Below are 6798 nucleotides of genomic sequence, written 5' to 3'. Positions count from 1 at the left end.
AATTCGAGACTAGCCTGAGCAACATAGCGAAACTTCATCTCAACGAACACAAACAAACAAACAAAACCAACCCAAAATTAGCCAGGGGTGGTGGTGCACGCCTGTAGTCTCAACTACTCAGGAGGCTGAGGCAGGAGGATCTCTTGAGCCCAAGAGGTGGAGGCTGCTGGGAGCTCTGATCGTGCCTCTGCCCTCCATCCTGGTGATAGAGATACAGGATCAACAGGTTCGTATGCCTGCTGTGCAGTAACAAACCCATTACACGAAGACAGCAGAGTTTGCAGCAGGGAACGGGTTAAATGATTGCAGGGCACCTAGCAAAGAGGTGGGAAGAGATCCTCAGATCCATCTTCCCAGGAGTTCTGGGCTGAGGTTTTTAAGAGGATCACAGGGCGAGGGGCTGGAAAATTGGGGTCGTTGATTGGTCGGAGTAAGGGAGATGAAATCATGAGGATAGGGAAACTGCATTCTTTGCTGAATCAGTTTCTTATGGGGTTCCTCAGACCAGCTGGCATCAGTGGGATCCTTCAGGCCAGCTGAGGCAGTAGTTTCATTGGTATGCAGGACCTGAAAGACTATCTCAAAGGGAAAACTTAGTATTTCATAATGTTCAAGTTGTTCTCTACAGAGCCATCGAAGAGAACTATGATCTTGTGACAGGGTCTGCATGATGTTAGGACGATAGGCACCAAACAACTGTGGGCAAGGAGGTCAGAGAGGAAGCTGACCTCATGAGTAATGCCCAATTGGCAGCACGTTTGGTTTATTTTTGTCCCCTCCCCCACACTTTCTTCCCTGATTACTTTTATAAAGTTTACTGGGATGGTTTTAGAATGAGGGAAAAAAAAGAAATTTAGAGTTAAAACTTCAAATTCCTTACCTGGGCCTAGCTCAATGTGGCCCTACCCACCTCTGCAACCTCAAACCACCCTCACTTCTGGCTGCTCTCTTGCCAGACAGGGCTCAGAGACTTTGGAGGGCCCCCTTTCTTTGCCTGGAACACTGTTTCCCCAGACCTCTGCATAGGCCTGCCCTTTGTCTCTTAAATCTCTGCTTGGGCTGGGCACTGTGGCTCACACCTGTAATCCCAGCACTTTGGGAGGCAGAGGTGGGCGGATCACCTGAGGTCAGGAGTTCGAGACCAGCCTGGCCAACATGGTGAAACCCTGTCTCCTCTAAAAATACAAAAATTAGCCAGGTGTGGTGGCAGGCGCCTGTAATCCCAGCTACTCAGGAGGCTGAGACAGGAGAATTCCTTTAACACGGGAGGTGAAGGTTGTAGTGAGTGGAGATTGCGCCATTGCACTCCAGCCTGGGTGACAAGAGTGAAACTCCATCTCAAAAAAATAAAAATAAAAATAAAAATAAATAAATAAAAAGAAGCCAGCTGCTATGATATGAATTAGTACCAGAGACATTTGTCCTTCGTCCTATAGGTCCAAAGAACTGAAATTTGCCAACAATCTGAATGAGCTTGGTAGTGGATCTTTCCCAGGTTGAGCTTCTGATGAGGCTGTATGTGGCCTTAGGAAATATCTGAATTGCAGCCTGGTGAGACCCTGAAGCAGAGAACCCAGGTAAGCCGCGCCTGGACTTCTGGCCTACAGAAATGATAAGATAATAACTGTTTTGTTTTAAGCTGCTAAATCTGTGGTTATTTGGAGCAATAAAACACTAATACAAATGTGGGCCAGTTGCACTGGTGTGCACCTGTAGTCCCAGGTTCTTGGGAGGCTGAGTCAGGAGGATCACTTGAGCACAGGACTTTGAGGCTACAGTCAGCTATTGATTTCACCACCACAATCCAGCCTGGGTGACAGAGAGAGACCCTGTTTTTGGGGAGGACAAATCAGAGAATTGGCTTTGGAACTTGTGAGCAAGCAGGAGCTTTTAGAGCTAGCAAAATCCTGTTGGTAGGAAGCAGGCTGATAAGCTTAGTCAAACATGTGCTACCTTCCATGAAAAAGCAAGAATGACTCACAATGGAGCCAAGAGCCCAAAGCGTAGGTTGAAAGTCAAGGAAGATTATTCCCAGATCTTAAAACTTAATCAATAAAAATCCAACATTTGTCCAGATGAATGACAGAATTGTTATACACCAGTGACTCATTTTTACCTTCCATTTCCTTATTCCCTTTCCCCATTTTTGTATTGATATGTCTGTAACTGTTATTCTATGTCAGTCCCACCATTGTATGATGGAGTGTTGGGAGCAGACTTGTCTCTAGTTTCACAGGTCCACAGAAAGGAATTGTACTTTGAAGAACTGAGCTTAATGGATCACACCCAGCCTCATCTTCACCAGATATAGATAATTCAGATGATGAGAATTTGGATTTTGAGCTGATGCTGTAAGAAGATGGGGGAAACCTCAGGAGGGAGGAAGTTTTTTCCCCTTTGGAAGGAATACAGATTGTTGGAGGCCAAAGGACCTACTGTGGTAGGCAGAATTCTAAATAGCACCTAAGATTCTTGATTTCCTGGTGTACATGCCTTATATAATCCCCTCTTCTTGAGTGCAGAAGAATCTGTGAATATGATAGAATATCAGTCCTCTGATTAGGTTATGTTTTGTGACAGGTGAAGTAATTTTGCAGATGTGATTAACGTCCTTTAAAGTAGTCAAAAGAGAGATTATCCTTGCTGGCCTGAGCTTATCAAAAGGTGAGCCTTTAAAAGAGAGTCTCCTGCTGGCTTTGATGAAATAGAAGCCATGTTGTGAGAGAGTCACATGGCTAGGAACTGAGAGTGGCCTCTAGGAGCTGAGAGACTGCAAGAAAACGGAAACTCCAGTCATTTACCCACAAGGAACTGAATTCTGCCAGCAACCTGAATGGGTTTAATGAGATCACATTCTTGGCTGAATCTTGACTTTGGCTGAGACCTTGAGCAGAGACCCAGTCTGTACTCCTGACCCACAAAAACTGTGAGGTGATACGTTTGTGTATTTTAAACTTCTAAGATTGTGATAATTTGCTGTGCAGCAACATTAATATACTGGCATCAGAGTGGAACTTTTGAAATGACTGGGGAAAGACAGTGACAACCTATTACTCATCAATATGCATATAACTGACTTTCACATACTTAAAAAAATTAATATACTTTATGGGTAAGGTGGCTCACGCCTGTAATTCCAGCACTTTGAGAGGCTGAGGTGGGTGGATCATTTCAGGTCAGGAGTTCAAGACCAGCCTGGCCAACATGGCAAACCCCCGTCTCTACTAAAAATAATAAAAAAAATTTAGTCAGGCATGGTGGTGCATGCCTGTAATTCCAGCTACTTGAGAGGCTGAGGCACAAGAATCTTTTGAACCTGGGAGACAGAGGTTGCAGAGAGCCGAGATCGTGTCACTGCACTCCAGCCTGGGCGAAAGGGCAAGATTCTGACTCAAAATAAATAAATAAATAACTTTATTTTTTAGGTAAGTGTTAGGTTTACATAAAAATTGAGTAGAAAGTACAGAATCCCATGTATCCCCTCCTCTACCCCAGCTTCTCCTCTATGATTAGCATCTTGCATCTTGCAATGTGGGGTACATTTTATATAGTTTATGAACTAGTATAGATAAGTTATTAGCCAAGATCCATAGCTTGCATTAGGGTTCCCATTTTTCTCTCTTATAGTCTATGGATTTTGACAAATGCATAATGACATGACATGTGTCCACCATCACTGCATTGTACAGAATAGTTTCACTGTCTTAAAATATCCCTTGTGCCCCACCTATTCATCCCTGCCTTCTGCCCCCTAGACTTGTGGAAACCACAGGTCTTTTTACTGCCTCCACAGTTTTGCCTTCTACAGAATGTCATATGGTTGGAATCATATAGTATGTTGCCTTTCCAGATGGGCTCCTTTCACTTAGTGATATGCATTTAAGGTTCTTCCATGTCTTTTCAAGGCTTGAGAGTGCATTTCTTTTTTTAAAAAATTCATCTTTTATTTTAGATTTGGGGGTACATGTGTAGGTTTCTTACAAGGATATATTGTGTGATGCTGAGGTTTGGTGTACAATTGAACCCATCACTTGGGCACTGAGCATGGTACCCATTGGTAGGTTTTCAACTCTCCCCTCACCAAGTACCTTTACTGAGGTATAATTTACATACAATAAAATGTACCTATTTTAAGTGTACACTTCGATGAGTTTTGACAAGTGTATGCATCTATATAATCAATCCCATAATCAAGATATAGAACAGTTCTGTCACCCCAAAAACTTTCTTCATGTTCCTCTGCAGTCAATTCTAGACCCCAGGAAACAACTTGTTTGCTTTTTATTAATATCACTATAGACTTTTTTCGTATTTTAAATTGTGGTAAAACATATATAACATAAATTTGCCATACCATAGTTTTGAGTGTTTTAGAATTTCATGTAAGTGGTACAATAAATTATGTACTGTATGTATTGTTTTGTATCTGACTTCTTTCATTTGGCAAGTTTTTGACATTTATACATCTTGTTACATGCATCAATAGTTCATTTCTTTTTATTGCTGTCTTGTGTTGTATTCTATGGATATACCACAATTTGTTTCACCTTTTGGACATTTCGGTTGTTTCCAGTTTTCTGCTGGAGGTTGTCAAGGACATTCATGCACAACTTGATAAAATTATAAAATTGCCAAGAGCATGAATGCATAAGTCTTTTTGGGATATAGATTTTCACTTGTTTTGGGTAAATATCTACAAGTGAAATTGCTGGGTCATGTGATAGGTATATATTTAACTTTTTAAAAACTACCAACTGTATTCCCAGTATCTAGCACAGCATCTGGGACCTAATGGAGTATCAATAAATATTTGTTGAATTAGTGAATAAATGAATGACTTATGTAGGACTCATGAAGAAAGAATTTCAACAAGCAATTAGAAGATATTTATAAAAAAATTACTTCCCAAATTCTGCTTTGTTTTTAAGTGTTTAGTAACACTTTGCGCCTATCTCAGAGCAATACTGGGGCTACAAAAATAAAAACCTGTGGCATTATGCAGATCATTCAGACCTAATAAATGATCACTTTAAATCATCTGAACATTTTGGTTGAAAATGGCTGGGAGATACAGTTTGATGGATGACGTAAGGCTCAGTGTTTGATAGATCAGTAGGGTGACTATAGTTTACAATAACCCGTTGTATATTTCTTCTTCTTTTTTTAAAATAGAGATGGGATCTTGCTATGTTGGGCAGTTTGGTCTTGAACTTCTGGCCTCAAGTGATCCTCCCACCTCAGCCTCCCAAAGTGCTGGGATTATAGACATGAGGCACCATGCCTGGCCTATTGTATATTTCAACAGCTAAATGTAAAGAATTTGGATGGTTCTAACACAAAGAAAAGACAAATATTTAAAGTCATGGATATCCCAGTTACACTGATTTGTTCTCTACAAATAAACTTGTTTCTTAAGATGTTTTGGGTCAAAATATATAATATGTGTAAGGCAAAATTTTTACTTTAAAATTTCAAGGAAAACTACATTTAAAAAATATCTTTGAACAGCATGGTTCATTTATATACTTCTGGAGATATTTATTGAAGGTCAGTTATGTGCCTGGTTCTGTGCTCAATGTTGGAGTAATGCTCCTGAACAAACCAGACATGGCATTTACCCTCATGGAGTTTATATCTCAGTGAAAGACATTTCACTGAGTGCATAGCCTGGATAGCAGAGAAACACAGTCAAGTCAAAACAAGAATAAAAGCTGGTTATTAGCCTTATGTCACCGAGTCATTTCTTCTTCTCCCTACTGCATCCATCTCCTTTAAAAAATGATCAACCTTGACAACACGTATGTATGAGGGCTTAAAAAAAATAGAAAAAGAAAAACAAAATAAAAATGATATTTTCTTTATTAATGTTGAGAGTTCACAGATAATAGTAACAACCTTTCCTCCAAAGTGTCAGCTTTCACCTTTCATTGGGTTCCCACCATATGTTGGATGCCCCAGTGATTGCTATCCTTTCTTCCAAGCAGACATGCCTTATTAGAAGACATTCAGTAAGTCAAAATCTATTTTACAACCTCAAGACTAAAAATAATCTACAATCTAGAGTTTATATAACATAAAATGCCCTTCGGTGCAAATATTTTGCTCTTTGTTCAGTAACTTGGCAGTCAGCGTTGACTGAAATATATTTCTTTTTTCTAGTTTTATTGAGATATAATTGGTATACAACAAACTGCAAGTAATTAATGTATACAATTTGGTGAGTTTGGACATATGTATATATTTCTGTTACCAACATTACATCCAAGACAATATACATATCCCTCACTTCCAAAAGTTTCCTTGTGTCGCTTTGTGATTTTTATTTTCATTTTTATTTTTTTTTGTGTGGAGAGCGCACAACAAGAGATATATATATTTTTTGAATCAGGATCTCTCTATGTTGTCCAATCTAGTTTTGAACTCCTGGGCTCAAGTGATCCTCCTATCTCAGCCTCCTAAGTAGCTGGGACTACAGGCATGTGCCACCATGCCCAACTCTAAGTACACAGTACCTTATTGTTAACTATAAACACTATGTTGTACTGCACATCTCTGGAACTAGCTTATATTGTTTACCTATAACTTTGTACCCATTGAACAACTCCCATATGTTCTTCCTCACAGCCCTGGGTAACTACCATTCTATTGTCTCCCTCTATAGTACATGTTTGATTATTTTAGATGCTTCATATAAGAGGAATCATGCAGTATTTGTAACTTATTTTACTTAGCATAATGTCTTCCAGGTCTATGATGTTGTTGCAAATGGAAGGATTTTTTTTCTTTTTTAGGGCTGAA

The sequence above is a fragment of the Theropithecus gelada genome, chromosome 12 (genome assembly GCF_003255815.1).
Source record: "Theropithecus gelada isolate Dixy chromosome 12, Tgel_1.0, whole genome shotgun sequence".
NCBI lineage: Eukaryota > Metazoa > Chordata > Mammalia > Primates > Cercopithecidae > Theropithecus > Theropithecus gelada.
The sequence above is the reverse complement of the archived record's forward strand: the minus strand, read 5'-3'. Positions refer to the sequence as shown.